Here is a 12,056-nt window from a genome sequence, read left to right on the forward strand (position 1 = left end):
TTTTCCTGGTTTCAAGGTCAATTCTCTTTCCTCTACTTCAACCAAGGAATATATTACTGAACTTCCTCCAGCTAAAGCCTCAATGTGAGACATGGAAAAAAGTAATACAAGAAACAAATATGCATTTTGGTATAGAAAGAGCTTTCCATAAGTAAGGTATTGTTACCTAATCATATAGGACCATATACTTACTGTTTGTAGTGATGTTTCAGGATGTATGGTATGACCTAGGGTAGATCAGAATCTATGTACTAACATGCTTTAATAATGTTTCATGCATACAACTCATTTGAAAATCTTAGACTTTATATGGTGCAACAAGTGTCTGTGTAAATGAAGGCCCAAATCAGGAATGAACCTTACTCATTAAGGCAGAGTGGTAGGGTGATTCAAGCACTATGTAAAACTGAAATCCATCTAAGTTTGAGAAATTAACAAGAATAGATGAGCCCCCTTGACATGTGGTGGGTATTTTTAGAGTAAAACCAAGATTAGCAGTGGTGCCTATTGATACAAGTAGTTGATGATTTAAGATTCCAAGGAAATAGCTATGCATTAGTGAGGAAATATTTATGTTAAGTTTTGTAGCATTTGGGATATAATCCCTTGAGTGCCTTAACAAGAATTACAGTTGCCATCAGCAAAATGCCATTTGAAATCCACTGAGACTGATAGAATTGCTTAAACAGAGTTGATTTATTTGAGAATATCTCAATTCTCAGAGGACTTCATTAATTATTTCTTAACCTATGTTCATCTGGAATTTTTTAAAAATATGAAATAATTGTATAGCCATATGACCAAACCAATAAGTATGAACTACAATGAAAACTCTCAAAAATCAACATGTGACAACTGCCATTGATTGTGACAATGTTCAGTAGGTATGAAAATTGGTTCTCATTACTTCAGTCTGATTAATTTTGATTCTATTATCATTTAATGAGAAATCCAAAATTAAAACAAATTTTAAAGTATCACAGAAGGCAGGACTCTGAAAATCATTTCAGTTCTTTAAACTACCATCTGATCTTGTTTTCTCACATTTATTTATTCCAATTTAACTTTGTACTTTAATTAATAATTTTTCCAGTTCAATTGATTCCAACAGTTCAATACTCTATTATTTTCTCTTATTCATTTATTCACTCATTCATTCATTCATATTTTATTTATTTATTTATTCTTGTTTTGTACAAATAATGTTTTTGTTTAAAAGTAAACATAATACACCCTCCCCCCAAGAAAATATAGACCCACATAAGCGATAAAGGAAAGAGAAAAAAATTAAAATTAAATAATAATAATAATAGTACGTATGGCCAGGTGGCGCAGTGGATGGAGCACTGGCCCTGGAGCCAAGAGCACCTGAGCCCAAATCCAACCCTAGACACCCAACAATCACCCAGCTATGTGACCCCATGCAAGCCACCCCAACTCCATTGTCCTGCAAAAACCAAAATAAAAGATCCAAAATAAAATAAAATAGTAATAATAATAATAATAATAGTAGGGGTAGCTGGGTGGCAGACAGATCAGTGGCTCTTGAGCGAGGAGCACCCAGGTCCAAATACGGCCTCAGATACCCAACAATCACCCAGCTGTGTGGCCCCAGGCAGACCACCCATTCCCATTTGCCCTGCAACACCCCCCAGAAAATAATAATAATAATAATAATAATAATAATAATAATAATAATAATAATAATGTGCTTCAGTCTGTGTTCCAACACCACCAGCTCTGTCACAGGTGGAACACATTCTTTGGGATAAATCCATCACAAAAGTTACTTCCATATTTTTCCACCATTGCCATTGCTGATCGCAACTCCCTCCATTCATACTTCTCTACTACCATGAACTATATTTTGTCTCTGCTTTTACTCTGTCTCTGCTGTAGGGTAGTTGAGTGGCTCAGCAGACAGATCCCTGGTCCTGGGGCCAAGAGGCCCCTAACCCAGATACCATCCATTTGGCCCTATGGTCCTGGACAGGCCATCCAATCCCAGCCCCTTGCAAGAAGTAAAAAAGAAAATGTGTTATATCTGACCACTCTCCCCCCATGGTCCATCTTCTCCTCTATCACTCACATTTCCCCCATTTTCCCTGTCCCCCTTCTCTCCTTCTTACTCCAGATGTCTATAACCCATTGAGTATATATACTGTTTCCTCTCCTAGCCACCTCTGATGAAAGCAAAGATTCCCTCATTCCCCCTAGCCTTTCCCCATTCCATGTCATTGCAAAAGCTCATTGTAATAAAGAAAAAGCTTATTATATAAAATATCTTAGCCTATTCCTACTCTCCTTTTTCTTTCTCCCATTACATTTCCCTTTTATCTATTGACTCCATTTTTACACCACAATATATCTTCAAATTCAGTTTTCTCCTGTGCTTCATCTATAAAAGCTCCTTCTACCTGCTCTATTAAATGAGAAGGTTCACATGAGCATTATCAGTATCATTTTTCTATACAGGAATACATTTAGTTCATCATCATTAAGTCCCTCATATTTTCCCCTTCTCCTCCACTCTTTATGCTTCACCTGAGTCCTGTATTTGAAGATCAAACCTTCTGTTCAGCTCTGGCCATTCCAACAGGAACATTTGCAATTCCCCTGATTCATTGAAAGTCCATCTTTTTTCATGGAAGAGGATGGTCAGTTTTGCTGAGTAGTTGATTCTCGGTTGCATTCTAAGCTCTTTTGCCTTCTGGTATATTATATTCCAAGTCTTATGAGCTTCCAATGTAGTTGCTGCTAAGTCCTGTGTGATCCTGACTTCAGCTCCATGATATTTGAATTGTGTCCTTCTGGCTGCTTGTAATATTTTCTCTTTGATTTGGGAGTTCTGGAATTTGGCTATAATCTTCCTAGGGGTTGGTTTTTTTTTGGATCTCTTTCTTGGGGAGATAGATTGATTCTCTCCACTTCTATTTTGCCCTCTGCTTCTAGGATATCAGGGCAATTTTCTTGTAATAATTCTTTGAAAATGATGTCAAGGCTCTTTTCCTGGTCATGACTTTCAGGTATTCCACTAATTTTAAAATTATCTTTCCTAAATCTGTTTTCCTTATCAGTTGTTTTCTCAATGAGATGTTTCACATTTTTTCTAATTTTTTATTATTTTGGTTTTTGAAGTATTGAGTCCTGATTTTTTGTAAAATCAACAATCTCCCTGAGTTCTGTTCTTTGTCTGAAGAATTTGTTTTCCTCAGAGAGCTTTCTTATCTCCTTTTCCATCTGACCAGTTCTGCTTTTTAAAGCATTTTTCTCCTCAATAACTTTTTGAACTGTTTTATACATTTGACCTATACTGGTTTGTAACATGTTATTTTCTTCAGCATTTTTTTAGATCTCCCTGACTAAGCTGCTGATTTCATTTTCATGTTTTTCCTGCATTTCTCTTATTTCTTTTCCTAGTTTTTCTTCTATCTCCCTCACTTGATTTTCAAAGTCTTTTTTGAGCTCTGTCATGGCCTGAGCCCAATTTATGTTTTTCTTAGAGTCTTTAGATGCAGGAGCTTGTACCTCCTCATCTTCAGATTGAGTGTTTATCCTTCCTGGGATCACAGTCAAAGTATTTCTCAATGCTCTTCCTTTTTTTTCTCTGCTTACTCATTTCCCAGCATGAACCTGGTTTTGGCGTGCTTCCTGAGCTTTTGGGACACCCCCAGAAGGATCTCAGTGTGTGAGGCTCTGTCCTCCAGCCTGGTCTGTGAATGACCATAAGTGCCCCCCTCTGCCACAGTGCTGAGGTGGGGGGGCTGCTGTTCAATGTGGGGGGCCTAGATGGAGAACAGGATCTGAAAGTGGTCAGAGTCCCAGAGTTCTGTTCCAGGGGCAGAGCCCGACAGTCTCTCTCCACTCCCCTCCCTAGGCTCAGTGTGCTCATGCCCTGGGGGCTCCTGCTTACTAGCTTCTGCTTAGTGTTCCTGGATCTGGGTTACTGTGCCCAAGCTGCTCGCTGTGTGCCCTGAGGGCTGGGCTTCACATACTCGCTCTGGAAGACATCCCCCCACTGTTCCCCCAACTTGTGCTTGATGCTTCACGAGGTGTAGGTCAGGAAACTCCCTCACTGCTTCGAGCCACAGCTCCCAGCTCCCTCACACTGCCTCCTGGAGGCTGAAGTTCCTTTGCTCTGGTGGGCCACCCCTCTGGTGGGCCACCCCTCTGATGGGCCACCCCTCTGACCCTGTAAAGCCTTTCTGCTCTTTTCCAGGTTACCTTGGGCTGGAGAATTGCTTCACTGGATCCCTCTGTGGGCTGTGTCTCTCAAAAATGTAGTTAGAGTCATTAGTTTATAAGTTTTGTTCCAGAGCAACTGAGAGAAGGTCCTCTCCTGTCACCATCTTGGCTCTACCCCTACCTCAATACTCTTTTAAAATACAACCCAGTTCTAAGAGCTCTCAGAAACTTCTCTTTTCCATGTGGACAACAGAACTATTTTAAAAATATCTCATTTTAATTTAAACTTTTTCAAGAGATTTTCATTAAAAGTCTTATGTCATTTAGGAAGTAGTCCCTTCAGTATGTGGTATTCAATCCTCACACCACGACCTATATAATAGTCTATAAACTCCATTTTTCATTTTTATGCTGCCATTATCACTATGGATTAAAAAAGGATCAATTTGAACTCAGAATATTTTTTATTTGCAGCAGCCACCTCACCGAAGGTTATTCAGTTTGGTTTTGATCCACTGACTACAGAGTGACTTTGCTTCAAAGAGTCAGGGTCATCTTCTTTTTCTCCTTTCTTTTTCATCTAGAAAAATTTGGTGAGAGGTAAGATGTGCCCAAGTGAGAGGATGAGACTGATCACATTGTAAAATTCATTCAAGAGAGCCTGGAGCAGTTGTGGTTATGGATGGGGTGGCATTTGAACAGCAAACAGAGATTCATCCATTTTGGTCAAGGGAGCAGCTTGAGAATTCTGACTGGGAATTGTTCTCTTCCACATGCCAGAAATGATATCAGTGATTTGCAAGTTCTTCTACTGCCTCTACCAGTTTGGGAAAATGTATATTAACTCAAAAGTGTTTTTGACTTATCTAATTTATATTTCTATGAATTAGATATGGCATCAGCTAAAACTGTGGTTTATCATATGGTTCATATATGTTTCAATATTGAGAATGGGATGCGGGCCACTAGATGGCTCAGTGGATAGAGCACTACTCCTGGAGTCTGGAGTACCTGAGTTCCCATCCTGACCTCAGACACTTAATAATTACCTAGCTGGTTTGTCTTGGGCAAAGCCACATTTGCCTTCCAAAAACCTAAAAAAAAAGAATGGGATGCAATAGGTACATAAGTTACTAAAATAAAAAAAATATTAAATAATAAGAAACAATAAATTACTAAAAAATTACAGAAAATATAGACAATTGAAAAATATCAGGATCTTCCTGCCCGAAAGCCTGAGATTTCCTAAAAGGTTCATGTTCCCAAAGAGGGGTAAAAGTATGAATCTGATTTCACCCTTAGACTAACAGGAACCCCACAATCAATTTATCTGCTGAATAATCTGGCAAACTTGCACAGTTAGGCGCATGACCTTTCCCACTCTAACAATGATTAGTTAAGACTCTTCTAGAATGGTGAAGTCAGTGGTAGGAAGAGAAGAGTCTCTGGAAAATATTCTCAGAGTTTACATTAGAACAATGGAGGCCAGAAAGGAATACATTAAGAATCCTAATGCTTTCCTTTCTGTGGCAGCCCAGCTAATTATTTGACCTTACACATACAACCCTTCTTTGACAAGCTGCTTCACATTTTTGTTTACCTCATGAGTTTAGAGAGCCATAGTTTTCATCCCATGTGACCTGTCTACTAGTGATGATCTTCATTGTAATTAAATGCTCTCTTGCCAGTACCATATTATGACTCTTGAAAACAGGGAACTTTGGAAAGCATATGTTCCAGTGACTCAAACCAAGAGTAATTCATCCCTCCATCCTAGGATGAGAAATTGAAACTGGTTTCCCTGCATTAGGCTTGGGGTCATGAATGAAGGAGTTGATAGTCATTTGGATAGTTGGCTCTGACCAAAACACATTTGATGTATGTTCATCACTAGACCTCAACAATTATAATGAATGCTAGCATCCTGAAACATGATAGAGAAATCGGCCAGACTCATAAAAGAAAGAAAATCATTCTGTAAGAGAATGTGTTCAAGTAATTAGGATGTGCACTCTAGAAAAGATATGACTTAGAAGGGACTTGATAGTTTTCATCCAGCAGTGGAATAAGTTTCATGTGGAAAGTTCCAAAGAATAGAACCAGGAAAAATAAGTAAATATTTCAGAAAAAAATCTTTAGCTTGACATTAGAACAAGCAGATCTTTCCAAAAGAGAAATGATTTTTCCTTGAGACGTAGTGATTTTCCCAAAACTTCATGTAGGGGAAACTATTCCTTGAAATTGTCAGTCTTTTAAGAAAAATATTAATTATAAGCTCTAAATTATATCTCAAAGTTACAAATTTTATAACAAAAAGGTCACAAATTAAGATTATATATTAAAATGTAAAACTATTCCATGAAGCATTCTTCTATCTGCCATTTTCATTACTCAAATAGTGTTTTTCAAACTCTAATCTTAGAAGATTAATAGTAACCAGAGTATTTACTATTGCTACACTATCCCTTGGTTGTGATGGGTGTCCTGATAGGTTGTCTCTAGTTGCAGCGTCTACCTGCAAGTGATGCCTAGGTGCTGAGTATCCTGCTCATTTCCAAACATTCAGCAGCAAGTGACCTCTAAACAAAGGCCTTTAGTAAAATTCACAAATGTACATTTAAAGTCTAGGTAGCTGACTGGGACAGTGTGTACAATGCTGGGTTTGGGATCAGGTAGGTGAGTTGAAAACCAGTCTCAGACATTTCTTAGCTATGGACCCTTCAGAAAGTCATTTAACTTCTGTCTGCCTCAGTTTCTTCATCCAGGAATGGACACAGTAACAATAGCTATGTTATGCTTTCATTTGCAAAGATCTAATTATCTCCCTTGGACAGGGTTTACCACTTTTACTATAGGTGCTTAATAAAATGCTCATTTCCCTCTCTTTGTAACGCATAAAAGTGAATGCAATTCCCAATTTCTAACTTTCATATGCACCAAAGTCTTTTATCAAAAGTGTGGTACAGGGACTCCAAGCGACAGAGTGAATGTAAAAAAAGAGAAGGTAGGTGCTGCTTCCTCAAGGTGATTCCACACGAGGGGCATGCTTCTTCAAGTCTCCACTATTCCTTCTCTTATGGCTTCTACTGCTATGTTAATACAAAGATCAGTCTTGTCCTTAAGATAAGTATTTTTAATTCAATTTAAGGCTGAATTGTTCTTGCCTAACTACAGAACATATTTTCTCGTTGCATTATTTCTCATCAAAATCTTGTTCTGCGACAGGCCTCTAAGGCTTAGGAGTGTTAATGGACCAGGGAATGCATCACCAGAATTATGAACTGTCTGTATGAATTCAGTATTGGCCAAGAGGGGAGATTCGGGCTTCGCAAGCATTCAACTTCCTCTAGGGTTTTAGAAACATATTACAATGAAATGGAGGGAAGGTCTACGGTGAGCATTTTTTCAAAATTAGTCTAGGGATGAAATAAAAATTTTTAGTGACTGCAGGGCCTAATTGTTATCTCGTGGCAGGCAGCATTCCCAATACATCTGATAATTATTTTGATTCTAAACTGGGAAGAAGCTTATATTATCTTATATTTGTTATGGTTTGACTTCAGGGGTAAGGTCATAGCACACCTAAGCTTTTTTCACAAATTGAAAAAAGAAAAATTGATCTTTTAGCATCCACCATATGTGGTTACAAAAGTTCTCAAAAAACTCTGAACTCACCGTTCAAACAATTGCAATAAATCCTGCTCCAAGTTACACTTTCTCCCAGTTTACAAGTTTCAATGTACAAGTACACTAATAAGTGTCTCAGATGCTCCACCATATCAGGTTAAGTCAGCACTAGAATGATAATCACAGCACTTGGAATGATAATCACATTGCTCCTAAAACTATGTTAATTTATTGACCTAAAGTTCCACTCACCAATCCCATGGAACATCTGTAACAAAACTTATCTCATGTTAAGCCTAGGATAAACTTTTATGTCTCCAAAGGACAGTGTAGTTGCCTCCTTTATAGCTTTAGACAGTTTTTAGGGATAATATTTTAGACATTTAGTTGCTATTTCTCCATGTCTTCAGCCAGGAAAATTTGATCATTCCAAATACAGTCACAGGCATCATCTTTCCACCCGAGTTGACATGAATCCTTGCACAAAGGCCTTGTGGTTGCTTCTGCCTAGGTTGTGCCTATTCTGACTTATTAGGTGAAGAACTCTTAGGGAAGGTGGAGACCATATGAATTTCACAAGGACAAAAGAGCAAAATATAAGTTTGTCTATGGAGACATAAGTTTGGACACTGGAGCAGAACATTAAGTCAAAACCAGAATGCTTGATTTCATAATCAGGAACTCAGCTCTTACAAACAAGGAAGAGAAGGTGCATTACAACATTTGGAAGTGAAGTTGAAAGAGTCAGTGCTTTGTAACTGCTTTCATATTGAGCCTCTTCTCTCAAAGAGTGAATGGCATAGGAGATACTATACCAATGGTGCAATGGCATGTGGTTCTAATTTGTGTTTATGCTATCTCTTCTCAGTAAATATACCCTCATAAAGTTAATTGATGATGATTGGTTAAATAACACCTGAAAACCAGATAGGACATTAGATGATGGTTTCAGTGAGACTGTAATTGACACTTAGATTAATGTTGGGAAAATACTTTGAATTGGAGACAGGAGTTCAAACAGCACAATCCATTACAGTTACCCCAAGAATCCTGATGAGAGCTAGAGATAGCCTTGTACTGTGGGCCCTGATTTATTATTTGGTTTATAAAAGTTTGTATAAGTACCCCAAGAATCCATTTGTTGTCTACAGTAATAAAAAAGGAAATGATGAAGAGAGAACCAGAAACAGCAATTATTAGTTTTCAAAATAATCTATGAAATTGATTATGATTAGATTATAGCACAAGGTGATTATTTCCTAAAGGTATGTCTTGTTGGGCAAAAGGTAGAATTTCATCCCAAAATAGACAAAGCAGAATTATAATTATAGTTAAAAGTTAAAAAGATACTTTATATAATTAAACCTTAGTAATCATTTTTTGGTTTTTTGCAAGGCAATGGGCTTAAGTGACTTGTCCAAGATCACACAGCTAGCTAATTATAAAGAGTCTGAGGTCAGCAGGTGCTCTATCCACTGCACCACCTATCAGCCCCTGATAAGTGATCATTTTTGAGTCTTATATCATGATGACAAGAAAGACTAAGAGAAATTTACACTGAATTAAGAAAAGATAGAATCCAAACATGAAAAGGTGATCATTTTGCTGCTTTCTTCCTTGATATAATCAGATCAGATATGGAATATCATTCTCAGGTCTGATGTCCTTAGTTTAAGAATATTAAAAATATGGAGATAATATAGAGAGGATTGCCAACAAATCAGTCATCAAGATTGTTCAAGGTTATTATATGTCAGATACTATGCTAAAATTTGGGTTACAAAATAAAAAAAGTACTAGTTTTCCAGCAGCTCCCATTCTATTGGGAGAGACACCATGCAAAGAAGCAGGGACACAGCTGTTGGGATAAAATTGGAAGTTAGTATGGAAGTAGCTCAGATTAGCCCAACACCTCACACTCTATACCAAGATAAGATCCAAATGGATACAGGATTTAGACATAAAAAATGTTATACCAAACTAGAAGATCAAGGAGTAGTTTATCTGTCAGATCTATGGAAAGGGAAACAGTTTATGACCAAGGAAGAGATGGAAAATATCATTCAAAACAAACCAGATAATTTTGATTACATTAAAATAACAGGCTTTTTCAAAGACAAAACCACTGTAACCTAGATCAAAAGAAATGTAGTTAACTGGGAAACAATTTTTACAACTAGTATTTCTGACAAAGGATTAATTTCAAAACTGTATGTCAAATTTTCACAAACACAAGCCATTCCCCAATTGAAAAATGGTCAAAAGATATGCAAAAGCAATTTACTGTTGAGATCAAAGTGATCCCTAGTCATGTGAAAAATTTCTCTAAATCATTACTTATTAGAGAAATGCAACTTAAAGCATCTCTGAGGTACCAACCCACACCTCTCAGATGGGCTATTATGACCTTAAAGGACAATGATCAATGTTGGAAAAGATGTGGGAAATCAGGGACACTATTACATTGTTGGTGGAGTTGTGAACTCATCCAATTCTTCTGGAGAGCAATTTGGAATTACTTCCAAAGAACAAAAAAATGTGTATTCCCTTTGATCCAGCAATACCACTACTAGGTCTATACCCTGAAGAGATGATGAAAAAGGGTTAAAATATCACTTGTACAAAAATATTCATAGCAGACCTGTTTGTGGTGGCAAAGAATTGGAAATTAAGTGAATATCCTTCAACTGGGGAATGGTTTAATACACGATGGCATATGTATGTGATGGAACACTATTGTATTAGAAACCAGAAGGTATGGAACTTAAGGGAAGCCTGGAAGGATTTGCATGAATTGATACTGAATGACATGAGCTAAAGCAGAAGAATATTATGCACCCTAACAGCCACACACGGATGAGGATCAACTGCAATGTACTTGCTCATTCCATCAGTGCAACAATCAAGGACAATTTAGGGCTGTCTGCAATGCCGAATACCATCTGTATCTGGAGAAAAATTGTGGATTTTGAACAAAGGTCAAAGACTATTACCTTTAATTTAGGAAAAAACTCCTTTATCTCAATTTGTAAATTTTGCTGTCTCTTATACTTTATTTTTCTTCTTAAAGATATTTTTCTCTCTCACCATATTCAACTTACATCAATATATATCATGGAAACAACGTAATGACTAACAGATTGCCTGCTGTGGGTGGTGGGGGGAGGGAAGCAAGGATGGGCAGAAAATTGTAAAACTCACAATAAATAAAATATTTCTTTAAATAAAAAAGCAGGGACATATAAATTATAGGCAGGGTAGATGGAAGATCATCTTAGAGAGGAAGCTGCTATTTGCTTGAGAGATCCAAAAGGCTATTGCACAAAGTGGGAGTGGAATTATCTCAAGGAAATTCCAGGAAACCAAGTATATCAGATCTGTGAGAGAGCCAGGGAAGACAAAGAAGATGGACTGTCACATGTGGAAAAGTCAAATAGTCCAGTGTAGCTATATTGGATTAAACAAGAAAGAAGTAGTCAGGTTGAAGAAGCATTTAATTTTTAATGAATTTTTATTGATTTCTTTCGTTTTTCATGTTTTCAATTTCTTCTATTATCTCTCCATTCTCACCCATCATGAAGAACCTTCCCACAGGAAAAATAATACATTTTTTCAGGTGTATTAAGACATTTATTTGGACATTGATATAAAGAAAAGTCCTCATATGCACCCAAATAATTGCAGTGCCATTTTGATAGTAGCAAGGAATTGGAAACAAAGCTAATGGTCAGTGTCTGAGGAATGGCAAAACAAATTGTGTTGCAAGAACATAAAATAATATGACTAAATCATAGGAAAGAACAAAAAAAAAAAAAAGAACAGGGACAGAAAAAAAATTACATGATTTTCTACACCATGATAGCAGAGCAAAGAAAACAATACACAATGAGTATAAGAATTTAAATGAAAACAATAAATACCACAAATCATTGTAAAATCAGTATTGCAAGATTTCAAAAAGATAAGGAACCCAAAGAAGAGAGAGAAGACACTTTTGCATTCCATTTACAGAGGGGGGATATCCATGATTGTGGAACTTTTCAGACCTTTGCAAACAACCTTGAAATTCATAAATCTAACGCATCAAAATAAAAATACTGTGTATCTTTTCTAAAACCTAGTTGCTGGTATCACTTAATTTTAAACAGCATGTCAGAAGAATACTAGATCTTTAAAATAAAGGAATGTCTCAATTTGTCCTTCCATTCCTGAAACCTGGGACACAGTATTTATTTAAGGTGAAT

This window comes from Macrotis lagotis, chromosome 3, assembly GCF_037893015.1.
Source record: "Macrotis lagotis isolate mMagLag1 chromosome 3, bilby.v1.9.chrom.fasta, whole genome shotgun sequence".
Classification (NCBI taxonomy): domain Eukaryota; kingdom Metazoa; phylum Chordata; class Mammalia; order Peramelemorphia; family Peramelidae; genus Macrotis; species Macrotis lagotis.